Here is a 21,263-nt window from a genome sequence, read left to right on the forward strand (position 1 = left end):
GAATGAGGGAGCCTTCAGGGTTACCTCATGAAAGGTATGATTAGGACTTCTCCTGGATATCTGTAGATGCTGCTTAGAAAAGCGAAATCAGAACCAGGATTTGAGGCACTAAATTTAAACTTTAGGCTCCCAATTTACAGAATGGCCATGAATTAGCTACATAATTTTCCAACATTTCCACGCATATATAACATTCCTGAAATAACATAATTAGAGCAATGGAGAGTAGGTTAGTGGTTGATAGGGACTGGGTATGGGGGAGAGGATGGGTATGGCTATAAAAGGATAAATAAGGGGCATGTGTGTAGCCAAGCTGGTTGAGTGTCTGACTCTTGGTTTTAGTTCAGGTTGTAATCTCAGGGTCATGGGATCAAGCCCTGTCTTAGGCTCCATGCTCAGTACGGAGTCTGCTTAAGACTCTTTCTCCCTCTCCCTCTCCCCACATCCCCTCCCTCTAAAATAAATAAATACATAAATAAATACATAAATAAAAATTTTTATAAAAAAGGATAAATAACATGAGAGGATCATATGGGGATAAAGTTTTTCTGTACTTTGATTATGGCAGTGGTTATACAGAGCTACACTAGTGAGAAAACTGCATGGAGCTAAACACACAAATGCGTGTGCACACACCCACATGCAAGCCTGACTGATGAAATTGGAATAAGCTTTATGAATCGCATCAACAGTAATCTCTAGACTTTGGAGTTAATAGTTAATGCAGTAGTTAATGCAAGTTGCAAGTGTTGGGGGGAGGCCCAGGGAAGAGTGCACAGAACCTTGGTGTACTTTTCTTGGCTACTTCCTGTCAATCTATGATTATTTCACAATAAAAGGTTAAAACAAGAAACTTTCCAAGATGCATTAACATCAGGAGGAATGAAAGAACAAATCAACGAAGAGAACATTATCCACAATAGGAGGGAGAGAGGCAGAGCCCTTTCAACTGAAAATGTGTTTTCTCTATTTTTTATCACAAACCATTTCTAAGATCCCATTGGTTAAAATTCTGTCCTCTAATTCGCCTGGTTTCTAACTAGATGTAGTCTTGGCATTTGGATAATGCGGAGACATTTTAGGCTTCTGATAACTATATGTAAGATATGACTACATAATAAATCAAATGTCAAAGATCTAGAAACATTTCTTAAGGATAAATCTTGTCTTTCTGTAAAGGTGCAAAAATACATCATGTCTCACACATAATTCTTTGATCTAAGACATTTATTTGGGGCTGAAAGAATTAAAAACACAGTCATGGGACTATGAGGTCAAGATCTTCACATGATAGGCCCTGCCCCCACCTCCTGCATCTCAGATTTTTTTTTTTCTTAACAGCCATCTTAACTAATGTGAAAACGGGCCATGCATTTTAACACAGTCGCCACTTTTGCCCTTGCACGTGTAATTGCTTGAATTTTAGTTTTAATTCTCCCTCTCTCTCATTATAATTATGAGAACAATTAAGTGTCAGAGTTCAGAGCTTCTCAATTTTAAGAAGAGAAGAGCCAAAATGAATTTCTTTTCCTGCCTCGAAATACCAGTTGCTAAAACAGCTGCAACTAACATTTTCATAGTGCTTTGCAACTGATAACACACTTTTACTTAGAAAGATCCATTCAGGGGTCAACTCAGACAGTACTGAAAATGGTGTTAAAAGCTACTAACGTAGGAGCAGAGGATTGCATGGACATTTGCCCACGAATCAGCAAAAGCCTGTCTAGGTACAACTGAGTCCACCAACTCCAAGGAAAACCAGAATACACCACCCTTCGCCACAATCTCTCATCTAATGTTTTTGAGCTTATAATCATGGCCACCATCACTCTCCAAGAGAACTTGTATGTGTCCTGAGCTTGGAGGAAATAAGTTAAAGGTATGAACCAGGACTTGAATCTGCCAAACCATTGTAAAAGCTAATGGCTTGAGTTTGGGTGAGCCAGAGTCCACCCAGTGAGATAGGGCGTCCCACTTATTGACTGTAAAATCTACCCATTGACCAGCTTCTCGGTTCCTTGTGACTTCTGGTTGATAAACTGAGCACTTATGGAAAGCAAACAGGGCAGCGTAGTTCCATGGGGTCCAGAATACATGTATTTATTGAATCCTCAGTAAGTATGTGCTTTGGGAAAAGCAACTGTTATCCAAGGAAAGTCCAACGAAAGTTCAACAGGACAAGTGGTAATTTCACTAAATTAGAAGGGGGTAAGAAACCGGGAAAGAAAAAAAAGTAAGAGTGGATGGGGGCACACAGCCCTGAAATCAAGCACCAAGGTGCAGCGTGTCCATGAGGAATGACTGGGGCATTCCCTAGGGCAGACAGTTTTCTGCTGCCATCTTTTGTGGGCCATGCAGAATGTAGGGAAGCTGGATGAGCAGTAAGATCAGAAGGATCTTTGTAGTTATTTTGTTGATAATAATGTAGTTATTTTCCTCAAGCGCCTTATAGTACACTGGAAAAGTTAAATGCATTCACTGGTAATAAACACAAGCATAGAGGTGTAGGGGGAAAGCCTTCCCAAAGAAACAATGACCCCAAGGGAATATGGGAAAAAGAAAAGTTGGTTTTGATTTAGGGACTCTTAGAAGGCTTTGCAGGGGAAGAAATATTTAAACTGGATTTTTATAGATAGCATTTTAAGAAGCAGAGAAGTGGGAAGACAAATTCTGAGAGAAAGAAAAGCAAGTTCAAAAGCAAGAAAGGTAAGAATATACGAAGAATCCTTGCAATGTGTTATTTGAATATAAAGAGAGCAACTGGCCTCACAGGTCTGTGGGCCTGGAAAGAGGATGGGCAGTCCAAATTGGACCATTGTGGGCCCTACCTCAAAGGGAAATGACTGCATGGTAGAAACTATGGGGAGCAGAGGAGGGAAAGAATGGAGGCAAAATGTCAGTGAAGAGAATGTGTCAAAGAGAGGTCATGAAGTTCTTGACCAGAGGTGTTCAACAACCTGCAGAAGTGGGTGACTGGAAGCAAGTTAGTGGGAAAAAAAGTCAAAAGTATTGTTGAGATTTCTAACCAATATCACTGGAAGATGGTGGTGCTGCTCAAAAAGTATTAGTACTGGGATATTATGAGATGGTTTTAAATATTTTTTTATGTCAAATGATTCATATCAGAAGTAGACATTTCTGATTACTCTGAAAATCACATATGAGATTATTTATAACTTTAAGACATTTCCCATATTAATTTGGTTGGATTCTTTAGGTTGAATTTAATAGAAGAATAGCCTGGGATTTGGGAAGAATTTGGGTCCCAAGATGCATGATTTATTGAAAGTGCTCTTGAGAGAAATTTGTAAGGGAGGGAAAGAAGCAGGTGGGATACGGAAACTAGTTAAGCAATTCCAGCCTCAGCTTTGGTCCCATGGGAATGTCTTGCACACAGATTGCATCACAGAATTGGCCTCAATTTGAGGTAAAAGGATCAACTTTTTGTACCCCTGAATCCATCAGTCCTTGGCTTCAGGCTGTCCTGGGGCCAAGGAGATAAGCCTAATTACTTGGGTTTGAAGTAAATCCAGCTGGGCTGGGTGTACCATCCTAATATGAGGAACCAAATGGGGTACCTTTACTGCCCACTACCTATGAGTTTGGGTATTCACCTTGGATAACCATATATATCCTAGGGTTTTATAAATGAAGGATATTTTGGTAACTTATTATTTCTTTAATTGTCCCTTATCTCCCCAACCAAGGATGAGCTGGAAGAGAATATATTCCAACTCACATCTCTAAATGGGACACTTTGGACCAAGGCCTTTGAGAGCAAGAATATTGCCAAGAGAGTGTTGAGTTCTCTGAAACTTCTCCCATTTTTAACACCAACTTCTGTCTTCCCCACAGGGTATCATGATCAGAACATATGCTTGTCTGAATTCATGGGTCATGATCTTTGTTGCCTGGTAACATTTTAGCTTAACCATCCATTGAGTTCAAATTACAGGAAACACCTGAGCACAGAAGTAGAATGAGCAGTGAGTAAGTGCCCAGGCTTTGGTGCTGAAATTCTGAATCAACCAAGACCATCTGTAAGAAGAAAAATTTTTAGATGAACTCTGTATGGTTTATAAACAAGAGTGAATGATTTTCAGGGAAAGTGGCTTCTAACCAAGAATCAATGAAGGTTAGTAGTTGGATTTATTTATTTCATGAGCTTGTGAGTTTCTGAAACATGACCATAGAAAAATAATTTGTTCAAGGGTTGATGATTAAATGAGAAATTTTTAAAAACTACTCAAAAGAAAAAAAAATGAGGTTGTATCATAAGGCCACAAGAAGGAGTTTGAAGGAACTCCTGAAGGCCAAATCTAAGACAATTTGAGCACTAAAATATTTAAGGAAATTAATCTTCAAGTCTGTACCAAAAGTAGGTGGACAAATTAATAAATAAACAGGAGAAAAGGAAGGCTCAGAAAGAATGCTGGTTACTGGTTGGTAGATGCAGCAGATGAAATGTAGTTGGAAAATCATTATTTTTTAAGATTTACTTATTTATTTATTTATTTATTTGAAAGAGAGAGAGAGCATGCACATGCATGAGCGGAGGGAAAAACAGAGAGAGGTTTTTAAGCAGACTCCTGCTGAGTGGGGAGTCCAATGTGGGCTCGATCTCACACCCATGAAATCATGACCTGAGCCAAAATCACGAGTCAGATGCTCAACCAACTGAGCCATACAGGCAGCTCTGAAAATCATTATTTTGTAACCATCATAGCAAAGATAGGATCAGGCAAGAATTATCAGAGTTAAATTCATGGAGAAATATTGTTGAGGAGCAAGATAGTTGCATGGTCTTAAGTGTCTTCAACAAACTTTTATTAGTTGCAAAGGAAGTTTATTAACTATACTGTAAGGGAATTGAACAATCCCTTAGTGGGGAAAAATCCAGACAATACCTTCATTGATCAAAATCAACATGACTAACGAGGAGCCAGTGGACAAAGTATGCATCCTAATGTGATATCATGACAAGGGCCCAATATCCCCAATGCAGTATTCCAGCTGAGAAGGCACAGCCTCAATCTAAGGATGAGGAATTTTCAGAGATCCCCAAATGAGGACTATTCCAATAAAGGAGGCAGTTGTGTTATTCAAAATTCTCGATGTCATAACTAAAAAGACAGGTTGAGGAACAGTTCCAGATGAAAGAAAACTAAAGAGATATGAAAATTAAGTGAAATATGTGATCTTAGACGGGCTCCTATACTAGAAGGAAAATAATGCTATTCATGTCCTGAAATTCCCAAGTTACTGTGGTTATTTAAAGAGTGTCCTCATCCTTAGGAAACCTTAAATTCTTAGATTTATACTTAGATTTTATCCTTAGATTCATACTTAAGAATCTAGGGGGTGAAGAGTTATAATGTATGCAACCTACTCCCTAATGGTTTACAAAAATCAGTTTATACATGTGTGTATGTATGCATAAGCATATTTAGAATGAGAGAGAGAGGAGAAAAGGCAAATAAACAAATTAAGTCAAAATGTTAACAAAAGATAAATCCAGGTATTCCAGCAGCTTTTCTGTAAGTTTCTAGATAGAAATGTATTTATGGTTAAGATGCTTTTAAAAAAATAGGGGCAACTCAGTACAAATATACCAATACTGTTATCTCAAAATGATTCCCTGGCAGCTGAACAAAATGGAGGCCATTCCTTGTCACTTGCCTCCAGCAACCACCAATGACACACAACACTACTGATGCTTCTACTGTGACTTCTCAGCTCTCAAGTGTTCCCCCTCTGATCACTTGGCCCACGAGACATAAAATGATATGCCTAATAGAAGCACAGTTAGCGTGGTGTCCCCTCTCTGTTTTAAGGTCCCTTGTTGACTACCAATTACAGATCAAATTCATTTGCTTGACCTTCAAGACCCTTCAAATATGACCCCAATTGGTATTCCTTTCTACTTTCTACTAGTATCTGTGACAAAATGTTGTGTATTAGAAATCAAGGCTTAGGGTCAGAAAGACCCCGAATGGGGTGCCTGGATGGCTCAGTGGGTTAAGCCTCTGCCTTCAGCTCGGGTCATGATCTCAGGGTCCTGGGATCGAGCCCCACATTGGGCTCTCTGCTCAGCAGGGAGACTGTTTCCCCCTCTCTCTCTGCCTGCCTCTCTGCCTACTTGTGATCTCTGTCTGTCAAATAAATAAAATCTTAAAAGAAAAAAAAAAAGAAAGACCCCAAGTTCTCACCTAGCCTACAAACTTCTGCGTGATACAAGGCAGATTCCTCAACCTCTCTCAATTGTATTTTCTTCCTTTCACACACACACACACACACACACACACACACACACACCAACCAGGACCCCAACTCATCAGTTCCCCAAGTCTACAATAATTGCCACTCCTCGATTCTCTACAGAAGCTTCTTCTGACTGACATTTCTGCATCCTTGACTGTTTTTCTCTGTGAGAGCTTCCTATGATCTAAACTCAGTCTCATATCTTTTGCGGAGATTTTCCATCTTCCCCGCACATTTGCAATTGCCCTCCCTTCCACATTCTCATAGCCCTTTGGTCAGATCTCTATTATGAATTCAGGGTTTATTCCCCATCTTCATCTCAGTATTGGACCAAATGAGTTCTCAGTACGGGTGGGCTCAAAACACATGGGCCCTCCTCTGAAGCACTGGCGGGGTGGGGGGGACAGTACTTACTATTCTATATACTAAGTACCTGTATAGTATCATCTCCCACTTTGGATTACACATTCATTTAGGGTGGTGGCCATGTCTTCAGGTATCCATCTGAATTCCCCAGAGGACACGCAGCACAGTGCAGTGGGTTCTGTGCCCTCAATTTCGGTGAAATTATAGTAACCATAATGATAATACTAGCTAATGCTTACTAAGCATCTACTACATTCCCAGTTCTGTTCTAGGTACTTTATACCTATTAAAACAGTTAATCCTCATAATGATTTCATGAGGTACATACACTTTACTACTAGTCCCAGTTTCCAGGTAGGGAAACGGAGACACAAAAAGGCTAAATAATCTGCCGAAGTCGGGAAAGCAGCACAGCCAGGAATGAAGCCCACGTAGCTGAGCTCCAAACCTCACTCTTTGAACCATTCTTCTGCACCCTTTATCCTCAGACTATATTGGAAACTTTACATCTGAAGGATAGCAGGCTGCCCCTGTGAGAGCAAAGAGAATGTCTCCAAACAGGGAAGAAGCCTGTCACCAGAAGTTTCAATGCCACAGGGCAGCCATCCCACCTGGTCACTCTCAGGAGATTATGTTTTTTTACTCAGTGTCTTTCCAGCAAGAACACTCTGCTTTCTTCTAGTGTCTTCCTTCTTCCTTCCCCTAAGTCAACAGCTTCTGACTGACTACTAGTTTATGTTTGGGGGCCCCATATCTTGGATACCTTACCCCAGCCTCCTCCTCGATTAGATTTTTACCGTGCCGATGCTGTATAATAGTAACTCCCCAAATCTCAGTGGCTTACAACCACAAATGCCTGCTTTTCTTATTTTTCTCTAAAGATCAGCTGTGGGGGTGCCTGGGTGGCTCAGTGGGTTAAAGCCTCTGCCTTCGGCTCAGGACACGATCCCAGGGTCCTGAGATAGAGCCCCACGTCGGGCTCCCTGCTCAATAGGGAGCCTGCTTCCCCCCCCCTCCCTTCCTGCCTCTCTGCCTACTTGTGATCTCTGCCTGTCAAATAAATAAATAAAATCTTCAAAAAAAAAAAATGAAGATCAGCTGTGGTTTGACTACTCTTGGTCAGGTTTACCTTGGTTTGTGTGGGCAGGGCTGGACTTGGCTTTAGATCACATTCACCTCTGTTCCATGTGTTTTCATAAATTTGAAACTAGATAAATGCCAAAGACAAGTACTTCACAGAAGAAACGGTAGAGCAAAAGAGGGTAAACTAACTTAGACCATATTTAAGTCCTCTACCCGTGATATGTCTGCTAATCGCCATTGGCCAGAGCAAGTTGTATGAACCCATAATGACCAAGGATAGGAACTCATACTCTGCCTCTCATACTTTACTGAGAGGGAAAATCATGTGATAAAGGAGCATGGAATTAAAACTATATTTTAGGAAGCACTGGAAAAGTGGGAACGGTAATCCAATCTACAGAACTCTCCAATGTCCCAGAGACAGCAAGGCAGTGGTTCCTAACACAAACAGCAGCAGGAACAGCACAAAGCCTGGCTTACCCCTGGGCTCCAATGTGGACTCAGCCCCAGCCATCATCTGGAAGAGGATGGATGAGACCACATCACGAAGGAGGGGCAGAGAGCATACTCATGTATGATGTACCTACCTTAGAAAAGTCACATTCTCCCAATCTGATTAAGCGGGGTACAGTGATGTGATTAACCAACAAATGGCTATTGTGCTTGGAACTCCAACACTGACTTGATGTTGTTGAGTCCCAAAGAGAAGTGGTACATCAGGGACAATTTGACCTCTCTGGGAAGACAGGACTAACACACTTGCGACACTTCCTGAACAAGCCAGTGTGTGATTAAGTTCTCAACCACACAGAAGAGCTCCTAGAGAAAAGGACAGTATTTTATAAAGTGATAATTGCACAGCAGGAAGCGCATGCAGAGAAAGCCTTGGGGAGTTGAGAGCTTTGAAAAAGGACCTTGAATGTCCTATAGATAGAAGGAGCAGATAGAAGAAGCAGATAGAAGAATGTGAGATACGCATTTCCAGAGAGGATAAGCAGATGAGTCAGGAGAGACAGGGGAACAATAATAGTGTGGGATATTCTAGGATTGTCATTTCATAGAGTTTTAGAAAATCATATTCCAGGAGCAAGGGAGGGATAAAGGAAATTGGTCTGAACCGACAAATAACTTGGCTGCCCTGGTCTGAGAGAAATTCCTGAACTGTCTTTTAGACTCAAGTTCTATTTTCTGTGTTATTTTTTTTACAGCTTCAAACCCCTTCACTTTCTGACTAAAGTGTGTGGAAAGAAATAAAATTCAAATGATTCAACATATGTCACCCAGGACTACTGGGCCCTGCCGTTCTTTTTTAAAGACAACCCCCAGGAGACTTTCTATTTTCAGTTTGAGCAGATTTCCATTTCAACCAGACCTAACGGGGATGGTACTTTTCCCTTCTCTCCCATTCAGCGTGGGAGCCAGTTGGGATTCTTTAAAAGATCTGCTGTGTTGCTGAGTGTCTTGGAAGAAAGCAGCATTGCTGTAGATCCGGCTGAACCAATAAATCATGACCTGGACACAAAGGCCATTGTGCCCTCCTGCTTATCACAACAAAAGGAAATGCAGGGCCTTTTCTTTCTTCCTTCATGGCAATGTAGCACCCAAGGGATTATCATATGAGGAGGAAGAATTAAGAGCTGAAATCTGGATACTTTTCTAGCTTGAGTTAAAATGTGACTTTGGGATGATAAATGTCATTACAGAGACTTTTAGTGCTTGTCCCCATCTGGTTCTAGGAGCATAGGAAGATTAAGCGTCCCTACTCTGTTGCCGCAGGGGGTCATATTTGACTGGTTCTGGCCAATGGACTGAGACATGGATGAAGCTGGGAAAGACCCACTCACATTTCTCCAGGGCCTCATCCTCTGCCTGTTGAACAAGGAGGCTGTTCCTTTTGGTGCAGCAAAGAGTGGTGCCCCATCAGCCCGGACCACCAAGTTATTGTATGAAGAACAACTGGCCTGAAGGATTTCCTGGACACTCGGAGGACATTGCCTAAGCTATAGGTAGTCGCTAAAATTCCAAATTTGTTTGTTATCACAGTTTGACCTAGCCATGCTGACTAATAAAAGCTAACCCATATCTATAAGGCTCTAAAAAACAGTAAATTTGACTTAGGCTAGAGTAGTTAAGACTGAACAAAATAGAGCCCAGTGCAGAGATGTTTGAGCTGCATGAAATACCCCTAAGCTCCAGTGTGGGTTTTACTTAGGTGAATCCCTTGCCGTCTCATTTAGAACCTAACAGTTCTTACTTTACACACAATTCTAACAAAGCTTCTCCTTTCCACTCTTGTTTAAAGCACAAAGTTAGAAACGAAGAGTGTTCAGAGACACATTTACAGCAACAGAGACAGCTGAAGTTCATCAGTTTGGGTGTTTTGGCTGCATTCTCAGTCCTGAATTAGTTTCCTGTGACTTTCTGAAACGCCATTTAGTCCGTATCTTGGCAATGATTGCTTAATGTCTTCTCTGTGACCCACCACCCTGTGATGCCAAACATTACCTAAAGAGGATATGGTGGAAAGAATATCAGAAGCATGATGCTGTTGACAAGAAGTCAGTGCAAGCTTATTACTTGAACATATACTCTGGCTTCTTACCACTGGCCCCAGCATTAGATCTGAGTGTAGACACAGAACGTGTAAGGGGCTAGAAGGCATCAGCTTCTTATTCCCGAAGAAGAGTGTGATTTACAGAAGCAAATTCATTACACGAACGTGGACATAGAGCAGCCCTGTCTAGTATTGCAAGCTTCACTTCTTTGGCCACGATCTCTTGAGGACTCATTTCTAAGGTTAATTCTACCTGCTAGTAATGGCAGGTGTACAGAACTATGGATCTTTGATTACCATTTTCTCCTGTACACTTGAACACTGTTCACGAAGAACAAAGTTGACAGGTGGTGCCTGAGGGAGATACGATGGAAGCTAACAGATGACACTGTGCTATAGCCATTAGTCATTTATAAAGCCATGTCTAGTTGTTCATAACCTACCTCTACAGGCCATCCAAATCTTATGGTTTATTATGTAATCATCCATTATTTTTCCACATCTGAAGCCAAGCAAGGAGGGAGTGACTGATAGAGAAATGAGGGTGAATTTAATTTTCTAACCAGTTATCTCCCTGAATGGATGCATTTCTTATGAAAGTGCCTTGAACCTTAAGAAGATGGGTGCCTGCTTCCCTGGCCAGTCTATCTTCCAGAATCATGTCTGAACATGTCTTGCCTCTGAGCACTGGCTGGTTATGTTTAGCAACCAGGAGTTTGGAGAGTTTGCTATGAGGATGCATGAGGCTGACCTATGTCAGGCAATGAAGTAGGACCTCTACCTCTCAGTGACCCCTGATGAAGGATCCTCAGTAAAAAGAGTCCATATTGAATTGGGAAACGTTCACAGAGAAAGCATTCAATAGTGACCAGTTCTTTCACAAACTGGGTAAAGTCAAAGCCTCTCAGTCTACCTATCCCTGCCACAAGAAGGATCAGAGCTCTGCAGTGATCATTTACAACATGGATTGTCAGACCCAATCCTTAGTGAGCACGGTTAAAAGTAATGAACTTGCAGACAGGGTCTTTATCTCAGTTGTACCCTTCTCTATCACTATCACTTAGAGCAAATGGTCAGGCTGAAAGGCTAGGACTTCAAAGTAGACCTGTGGATGCCACTGGCAACTCCACTCTGATTTTCCAGAGTACGATTCATCTGGCATTAGGATAAATATACTAATAGTTTAGGAATTGCCTTTATCTAGAATTAAACAATGACATAAAAGTAAAAATAAAAGATAAAGCAGTTATAAAGAGACGTTATTCTCTCTGATCTACCTATTTTTACTAGGGAATTACTTTTTTTTTTTTTTTAAAGAAGCCTGGAGCTGAAATCAGATAATTTCCTCCTGTAGTAACCGAGTCACAGTTCATCTGTATCTTGCAAACTCAAGAACGCATAGATCTGATTGAGGAATGAGCATCTGCTCATTTTTTAAGAACTTCCTCCTAATGTGTAAGAATTAACAAACCATTAAAAATAACCATTTAGTCTCACATGGCGGATATTTTGCTTATTTCTGATGGGCCATGAAACGAAGGATTTAAACACTGTGTTTTTGTTGTCTCAAAGCTTTGAAAGTAGAGTCATCTCCTATTTCTGGCCCTAAAGGTACAACGTCAAGGTCTGTCACTTGCTGGTAAAACAATGTTGGAAGACTGACATGGAAGCAGTGGGTAATGGTACTTTTCTTTCAGGAAGCCAGAGGCACTGAGAGGCGGGTGAGTGTAGAAGAGTAGCTGGAATATCAATGATGAGATGTTGTTGAAGACCTGTTGATCCTTCCCTGTCCAAGTGATTCCGATATAACACTTGTGGAATACTTCCACACTTGAAGACAGTTGAGTGAGTGTAATATGAGTTTGTGCATAAGAAAGAGGTAGAATGTGTTGAGATACTTCCCAAATTTATTCTATGTGACTACTTAGTTTTATTGACTCAAAACTCATCCTTACCCACACAACTAGCAGCACTGTCATTTATCAGAATATGTGAGCATTCCTACCAGTCTCTGTAGGTCTGTTGACAGTTTCATTGTTACCAAAAAGTCACCTTCTATACGGGAATGCAAGAAAGGAGACAACCCAGACTATTGCCTCATTATACTGGAGCTCTGACCTTGAATTTTTCTAGTTTGGCTCTTTCCTTGAACTCAGGGCCCATGGATGTTGGGGGAATCTATGTACACTCAAAATTCCATGAAACGTGTGAGTTTGGGTGTATGCCTGTGTGTGTGCGCACGCGTTTCTGACAACAGGGTCCATAGCTTTCCTCTGGGTCTCAGACTGGTTCTGTAACACTCACTCCAAAGAACGATAAGAAACACCAGCTACAAAGGAATGTCTTCTACAGTAAGCACCCAGCTCAACACACATTTGCCCTTTCTTGTCCTCTCAAAGTCTCTGTGAGGATGCAGGTTCATCCCCGTCCCACTCCAGGTTCCCCTGCTTCTTCTCTTTCCCTCGTTTCCTTCTCCCACTTGAAGCATCCTCCCCTATGAGTCACATCTCAGTGGTCTCTGATGGAATTATTCCTTCATAGGTGTTAACTGCAGAATATAGGATCTCTTCCAGCATTCTTTTCCTTGACATTTTAAATCAAAGTGAGAGTTTAGACTGAACAAACGAAAGTGACAGAATTTCAGACACTGGGGTCTCTAGTTTGAAATTACTTATGTGCCCCTCACAGCACCTTTCCCCTCCCACCAGCAAGTGACAATACCGTGCCGCTTACATGTGTAGATGATTCCAAACAAGCCATTTCCTTAAACTACGAAAAGTCACCAAGAGGACACATTCTAGTTCAACAGGAGAAACAGCAGCCAAACCTGCTGAGAAAGTAAATAAACGTTGGCTGATTCTCATATTAATTTGTAATCTGATCACGTAGTCTTCTCTCTAAGTTGTACAATTAAACCTCTTCAGCAACCTCAGACTGTTGAAGAACCCGTATCTGTGCCCTCTCTACAAAGAGAAAAGGGCAGACTATGGCCAGAATTGCTTATCTTGCTTTTCCTAAAACACAGAAGAGCATCATCCAAAAGAAAGTGCAGGCAGGAGAGTGGTGGGTGCTTTCCTTCCTCACACAGCATTTCTCCAGCCCAGAGTAGCTTTTAGTCTCCCTGTCAGCTCTTCCTGCACCTGAGGAAAGGCAGATGCCCCCACACTGTCCTCCTGCTTACCCACTGACATTCTCATGGGAATGCCTGAGGCTCCTCCAGTGCCCTGTCTACTCCCTTTCTTCAAAAATATACCCCATGGGGCGCCTGGGTGGCTCAGTGGGTTAAAGCCTCTGCCTTCGGCTCAGGTCATGATCCCAGGGTCCTGGGATCAAGCCCCGCATCCGGCTCTCTGCTCAGCAGGGAGCCTGCTTCCTTCTCTCTCTCTCTCTCTCTCTCTCTCTGCCTACTTGCGATCTCTCTCTCTGTCAAATAAACAAATAAAATCTTTAAAAATATATATATACCCCACATCCCAAAGGGTATTCCCAATTATGTACAGAGATCTCAGTGTCTTCCTCCTGGAGAGGAGACTCTAGCCAATTATCTATTAACCGTTCTGAGAAAACAGTCTATATATAATAAAACTGCTTAAATAAGCCCACAAAAAAGGATCACATCACGCCCTCCCCACAGCTTTTTCGAGTCTCCTGTAACACTCCTGAAACCTAATCATCTTCCCTAGTTCGCCTACTTTTCCGAGCAACAGTGTGTGTGTGTGTGTGTGTGTGTGTGTGTGTGTGCGTCTTTTCCATTATCATTAATGGGAACTGGGAGCACTTAAGAGGAGGCAAGCCTTTCCCTAGAGATGTAATTTCATGCATTAAGATATCAAAACATGAGAGAATACACATTGATATGTGGTGGATTCATACGACTGGCTCCATTAACACTAATGGGAACAAGGCCCGCGTCTCCCTGCCACAGTGACTGGACAGATATCTCAGGCCTGGCGCCTCAGGAGGCCCAGGCTTGATGACTGACCTCACCCTTGCATGTAGTTTCCTTTGTTTTCAAAACCAGCTGGATAAATATGGCAAAAGCCCTTGATTGAATATAGATACGAGGCCTTCACCCTGGCAGTGGGCAGTCAGTGTGGTCTGGCTTTAAATGAATGCATGAGACTGATTCCATAAACCACATAAACACCAGCCTAACAGACAAAGCAAATTAAGGATATCTGTCTTTCTGGTGTTAGAAAGGAGACAGAGACAGCAGGCCCAAAATGGAGTCACTTATGCTAAACTCCACCAAGACTTAACACTTAACCTGACAGCAGCTTCAGCTACTCTCAGAAATGTGACCTTTAACCAGCCATCCTGGAATTTCTTTGTTAACCCTAAGAGGTAATCCACTGATAGATCCATTTCATTCCCTGTAGGAGGGCAACCTTGCTAAAAACAAAGCGTTCTTTACTAATAATTACCATTCACTACTCTCTCTCTTTGCCTTTGAAAATCTTTCCCTTTCTGTAGCTCTTTGGAACTCCTTTCTATTTGTTAGATGGGATGCTGCCTGATTAGTGAATCATTCAATAAAGTCAATTAGATCTTTGAAATTGAATTTTCGTTATTTAACTCTAGAAAGGAGATGCAAAATCCTGAACCTCAAAGCTCTACATATGCCGCAGATTCAAGCTACCTAGAGGACCAGCTGTCTCCTGATGGGCTCACTGTTCCCATGCCCTCTCCTTAATCTCTCATGAACTATTCCATGAGCAGAATCTTTGTAACTGCTGTCCAGAGACATTGTGTAAGGCTGAGCAAATATACCTGCCAGGCAACACACTGTATCTATTCACAGATCATCATGAAGCAATGACTAGTAAAGTATCCCCTCTACCTTGTTTTCCACCCTTCCCTTCCCTGCTTCACTTTCTTTTGTCTTCACCTTTAATGCCCTGGGTCTGCATCTCCCAAATAAAGCTTCAGCACTTAATCCTTGCCTCAGGTTCTGTTTCCAGGTAACTCTGGCTAAGTGCATTTATTATATATCTTGTGCATATATTATATGTAACTTATAAACGTGTCAAAGATAAATAATAATGTACCAATATTTGTCTAATAATTAAAGCTTATAGGAATAACTTCTGTACAAGTAACATGTGTGTTCAGTCCACTAATAAGGAGAACTCAGATCTTTTTTGTGATAAATTAGTAAGGTTGCTGTGTAACACCTTGGAAAGCAAGCATTAAAGTAGGGATTGGGAGGGGAAAAATTTGCGTTAGTGCCACAGCTGGTACTGGTTTTAAGTTGGATGTGAGTTATACAGCTGGAAATGTTTTGCAGAGCAGATTAGATGAGTGGAATGAGTGAAAGGACCAGCCAGCAAAGCTGTGCACTATATACACACAAAGCCCAGAATCCAGAGAACCAAGGGCTTTATCTTCTAAGAGTCTGCATTTCCCAAATAGGACCCAATTATTCTCCTTCCATCCTTTCCCTTAGTCCATATTCCTCCCTTCCCTACATTGTGACAGAATGTCTAAAGCATTTCTGTAAATGGGGAGATAGAAAATAAGAAAAACAAATCTTCTCAGACAGAAATGAACTAATATGGGAGTGATGTTTGCTCCCTCCTGTCACTATCCCCAGACTCTACAGATTCTCATAAGAGATATTCAGAGAGCCTCAATATCTTGAATGTCTAAGAAGAGCTAGTTCTTCTTAAGTTGAAGGGGTGGGATGGGGGCCACACATGATCAGAGTCATGATACTGTAAATCTGTCTGTTAAGTTATACTTCAGTTGGCATGACCTCCTCAGTTTACTGAGAAACTAAAAGATGGTGTTTGGAATGAGACTTTGAAAAGGAGCCAATCTGAGTTCAAATGTGTGTTGTCATCCTCAGCAACCCTATGGGAGGGTTAAACAAGTTGTGTTATTGACCTTTTTGTGTCTTATAATTGGTAATAACACCCTCTTAGACTGGTGTCATAGGCAAGGTACCCCTGAGACGAGAATTCATGTACAAGCAGGTTTTTTTAAAAAGATTTATTTGAAAGAGAGGGATCATTAGCAGAGTATAGGGGTGGGATGGGGGGAGAGGCAGAGGGAAAGGGAGAGAATATCAAGTAGACTCTGCCCTCAGCAGGGAGACTGACACAGGGCTCATTCCTATGCCCCTGAGATCATGACCTGAGCTGAGATCAGGAGTTGGATGCCCAACTAACTGAGCTATTGAGGCACCTATGGTGGGATGTTTCTAATAATGATTTTCAGTACTACTGAAGAAATTGAGCAAGTTGCTCAGGCATCACACATCTAGCCAGAGCAGAGCCCTAAAAGAGGACCTGTGCTTGGTTCTCTCGCTCTCACTCCCTGAGAAGCATGTAGCTTTCTAAGCTACATGCCTACACTCTGGATCATTTGGTACCCAAGTGTCTTCTTCTGGGTGGTTCTATCCTAAAGTCAATAAGAATTAAAGTGAAGAGTTAGAATGAAAGTGATTCTGTCATGTGTTTGTTAGTGCTGTTCTGGAAATCTGAACAGAAAAGGTCAGACAATTCAAAAGGCATTCATCCATGTGGGTGTATTCACACGGAAGCAAAGCTGAGTTGGAAACATTTCACATTGACCAGTGTCATATTTTCGTTTGAAAGTCGAGCCTTGTCATCTCTCATTAAGTCTCTAAAACACACCGAGTATATTATGTGAATAAATCCATATTCTTTCCTGGAACTACTCAGCACTTTTCCATCATTCTTCATCCTCATTCTGTATTCTTTGCTTCTAATAAAGAAACACCCACATGCCTCTTGTTGGAATAATATTCTTAAGCTACTCAAGCCACTTTGCGTGCATACTATATCCAGAAGAGCTGAGAGTCTATATATGTCAGAGCAAACCTTTACTGATGACAGCTTGGTGCTGAACTGTGAAGTGCCAGTTGCCTCATCATGAGGTAGGACAAACTATGGAGCTCCCCTTGGGGTCACGCTGAGCTGGAAATTTATGTGAAATTTCTCTATCCTCTTCTAGCTGCTTTGGGTTCCTGTTAAGCTTCCCTCACTCCTTCACCAGTCTTTTCTGGGAGCAATTCCATAATAAATCACTTCTAAGTGAACCTCTGTCTAAGGGTCAACTTCTGGAAGTCCTGACCAAAGATGCTAATACGAAAGGATTTTCTTAATAAATGTAAGAATAAAGCAAGCTAGCAATACTGCATAATAATTAAAAAAAAACATTTTTGCATGACTATTAGTTATTAGTTAAAGGAAAGTAAAGCAATCTTTAGGTTATAGTATGTATGGGCTAAGTTTACAGATAAAGAATAAATTATAAAATAAAATCTAAAAAAGTTAAGTAAGCTATTCATGATCATACAGCTAGTTAATGACATCTTGAATCAAACTGTTTGACCATAAAGCCTAGACTCTTAACCAGTCACCACCTTTGAACCCTTAAACTTGAAATGAAGAAAGTGTGAAAGAAGATCCTTTAGTTCTTATCCCAAGAGGCATCCATTTCAATCTCTGGATTAATTGTCCAAAGAAATTCTCTCTTGGTTTTCAGATTCTCTGCTAGGTCAGCTTTGTGAATGTTTCTGGATTTTGCATCATATTCCATGGAGGAAAGTGGAGACTGTCATTTCACTTGCATTTTTATGCTTGTGTTACTTAGATCTTCTTAGAGACCCCCATTGAGTCCCAGTGCTAGCTGCCAGTGACTCTCTACCAGGGAGTGAGGTTTAAAATTATCACTGGCAATAAAGGCTCATCCATCAGAAATGTAATATCCCTGAAATATGACCTTCTTCAAGTTCAAAAGATAGTATCACTAAACTGAAAAGAAATCCTTCTATGTAGGGTTGATCTTATTGACTATAATGAGGACCAGAGTTTCGATCTGCTCACCAAGTGTGTTGTAAGAAGGAAGAAAGAAAGAAAAACAAGAAAGTGGAGATAAGGCTAATTCAGTGGAATTCAGTCCCACAAATGTACTGAAGGTCTTCTGTCCTTACTCACTTCATTATACTGAGGTAGCACCCCTGCCATCTCCTTTTCGAACTCCACCATAACTCCTACAACCACATTCAGCGCAGCAACAATACTTCACAATGATTCTAAGGATAATACTTCCTGAGTATTTCTCCACCACTAATAAAATCTATTTGGAAACTGTAAAGCTAATGGTCATAAAAAGTAGTGAACACAGATGCATAGCCAAAGAGAAAAGAGCCAGGGATGGAGGCATGTCTCATTGTTCCTTTACTCTTTCCCTCCTTCCATATATTAATGCAAACAACAGTAGATAGTAGGTCACTGGGACGCCTGCATTTGTGGGTGGATCCTCACGCATCTGGAACTATGTGAAAGATACCCTACTAGGTGCAGGCATCTTCCCTTCTGCAAGAAGCTAATTGTCCAGACTGGAGGTTAAGACTTTTAAATTGATTGATATAGCATGAAATATGTAGATTCTATTCATGATTGTGTGGATTTAGCAGATGAAAAAATCAGGTTGATCAAGGCAAACATTGTGAAGGAGGTGGATTTTGAACAGCAGCTTGCTGTGGGCAGGCTAAGGGGACCAGAGGGAATCCCATGCTCAGGGTCTACATAAGCAGAGGTGTGGCAGAGAAAATTTAGAACATGTATCTGACAACAATGGGCCTACAGGCAAAAAACAGTCATAACAAAAACTTGAGAGATCTGAACTAGGGCTAAATTGCCTTTCAAATATTTTTGAAATGTCAAAGACTTCCCTTATTAAACACCCATTGATTGTTGCCTAAAAAAATTATATGACTAATCTATTTTTGTATAACAAACCACCACAATGGCTGTTGATTTAAGACAACAACCATTTTGTTTAATCATAATTCAGTGGATAAGAATTTGGGGCTGGGCTCAAGTGAATGGTCTTCTCTTGATCTAGTCTGGGGTCATTCATGGCTTTTGCCATTCTGGCAGCTCAGGTGGGGTTAGGTGGTCTTGATGGCTTTGAATATATGTTCCTATTTTGGAGACAATCTAAAACCACAGATTCATTAATGCTGAGGAACAAGCTCTATCACCACCTGCTCTCCATGCCGCAGACTCTGCACTAGGTGGAATCTGGCTCACGGACTCTGCAGTTCCATCAGTGTTAGAGTGAAGATTCTAGTAAATGATATTGACAGAGATAAGCGTTATGGATCTAAAGCCAAAATATTTATCATTCTTTTACTATAGAGAAGACATTCTGAGCAAGATTTCAAACATGGAGATAAATCTATGCTATTTATCCAACTTAAAAAATCACCCAGTGGGGCACCTGGGTGGCTCAGTGGGTTAAGCCTCTGCCTTCACCTCAGGTCATGATCTCAGGGTCCTGGGATTGAGCCCCATATTGGGCTCTCTGCTCAGCAGGGAGCCTGTTTCCTCCTCTCTCTGCCTGCCTCTCTGCCTACTTGTGATCTCTGTCAAATAAATAAATAAAATCTTTAATTAAAAAAAAATCACCAAGTACCATGAATTTTTTAGAATGGTTAGATTGAGAGACGGTCAACTCACCTTGTTCAGTGCTCTATAATAAGATATGGAAGGAGTCTATGGTCTCAGGAGAACTCATCTCCTGAGAGATGATGTGGTGATGATGATGATGAGGTGAGGTGATGAGCATAAGCAACAGTGGTGACATTCTTTATCTATGGAGAAAAAGTAAATCTGTGTGTTCCTAGTATATGTCTGCAGGTTCTCGCATAGATATGGAAAGGACATCTTTCTCCCTTTGGGCTAAAACACAAGGCACATAGCATACTAGCAACACCTTTCCTCCTTAACACCTACATAGGGATTTGTCATACCTGAAAGTAATATATTTTCATTTACTCTTAGTATTGAAAATCTAGCTCCTTAACCTTCTGATAGTTAAGGGGGAAAAATGTCATTTAATGGCCTGAAACAGAATCTAACTAAATAGTCCCCACACAGACTGAAAATTGTCATCTGCTTTCTAAAAATATCCAAGAGTGTCTTTGGTACAACACTCTGTCTGCCTACAGCGGTTTTCCGAAAGGGTGGGGACAGTTCTCAAAGTACTTCAGAAATGTTAATTCATTTATCCCTCAAATACTCTTAATTAATATATAAGGAGCAAGAATTTATTGCCTTTTTTTTTTTTAAGAGTCACAGTAGCATCTGTGCATGTCCCCGTTGGCCCTACCCTGTGGTGCACATTGACCTAACATCCAAATGTCACCATTTGCATCTCTTTGCCCAAGGGATTCTCTTGCCATCACATTTCTCTGCCCTTATGCACAGCAGACAAAATGACTGAAGAATTAACAGTCCCCAGGAGCAGCCATCAACCCACTGACAAAAATTAAAAATCGGTATGCAGCACCTCTCCCTACCACAACCTCTACCTGCTGGTGGGATAACTCTGAGCCCCATGTTCTACACTGGCTCTCAGGTTCCGAGTGGGATGGAGCTCCAGTGACATTCACAGAGACATAGAGACAAACGGAAAATCCAGCTTGAATCATCTGCCTCACTATCCTGATTCTTCCTGGGGTTGCTTCCTAACTAAATCACTCACATGCAAATCCTTGTCCCATAATCCTACTTCTGGGAGAAACAAACCAAGACAAACAGTGATGCATAGAGTAAAACTCTTTGCTCTTAATTAAATTAAATCAGATCTAATCTTCAGGTCTGGATTCCAGAATTCCATCCATAAGACCTTGCTCCTCTTTCTATATTTAGAACTGTGAGGTTTATAAATTAGAAAAGACCATAGACAGTTTCTTCCAAACTCCTCATTCTACAGATAAGGAAACTGAAGGTCAGAGAGGTGAAGAACTTGCTTCTTGGGGTAAATAAAACGGAACACTTTTTTGTTCCCAGAACAGCACTCTCCACATTAAGCCACACCATACTGATTGTTTTGAGAACATCTATAGGTCTTTCCTTATTGAATATGATGCGATCAAAATAACACAGACCAATAAGGGAGAGATACAAACTTGCAGATAGCTAGAAAAATAGGCTAGAATAAGAAATAGGGAGCAAAAATG

The sequence above is a fragment of the Meles meles genome, chromosome 16 (assembly GCF_922984935.1).
Source record: "Meles meles chromosome 16, mMelMel3.1 paternal haplotype, whole genome shotgun sequence".
NCBI lineage: Eukaryota > Metazoa > Chordata > Mammalia > Carnivora > Mustelidae > Meles > Meles meles.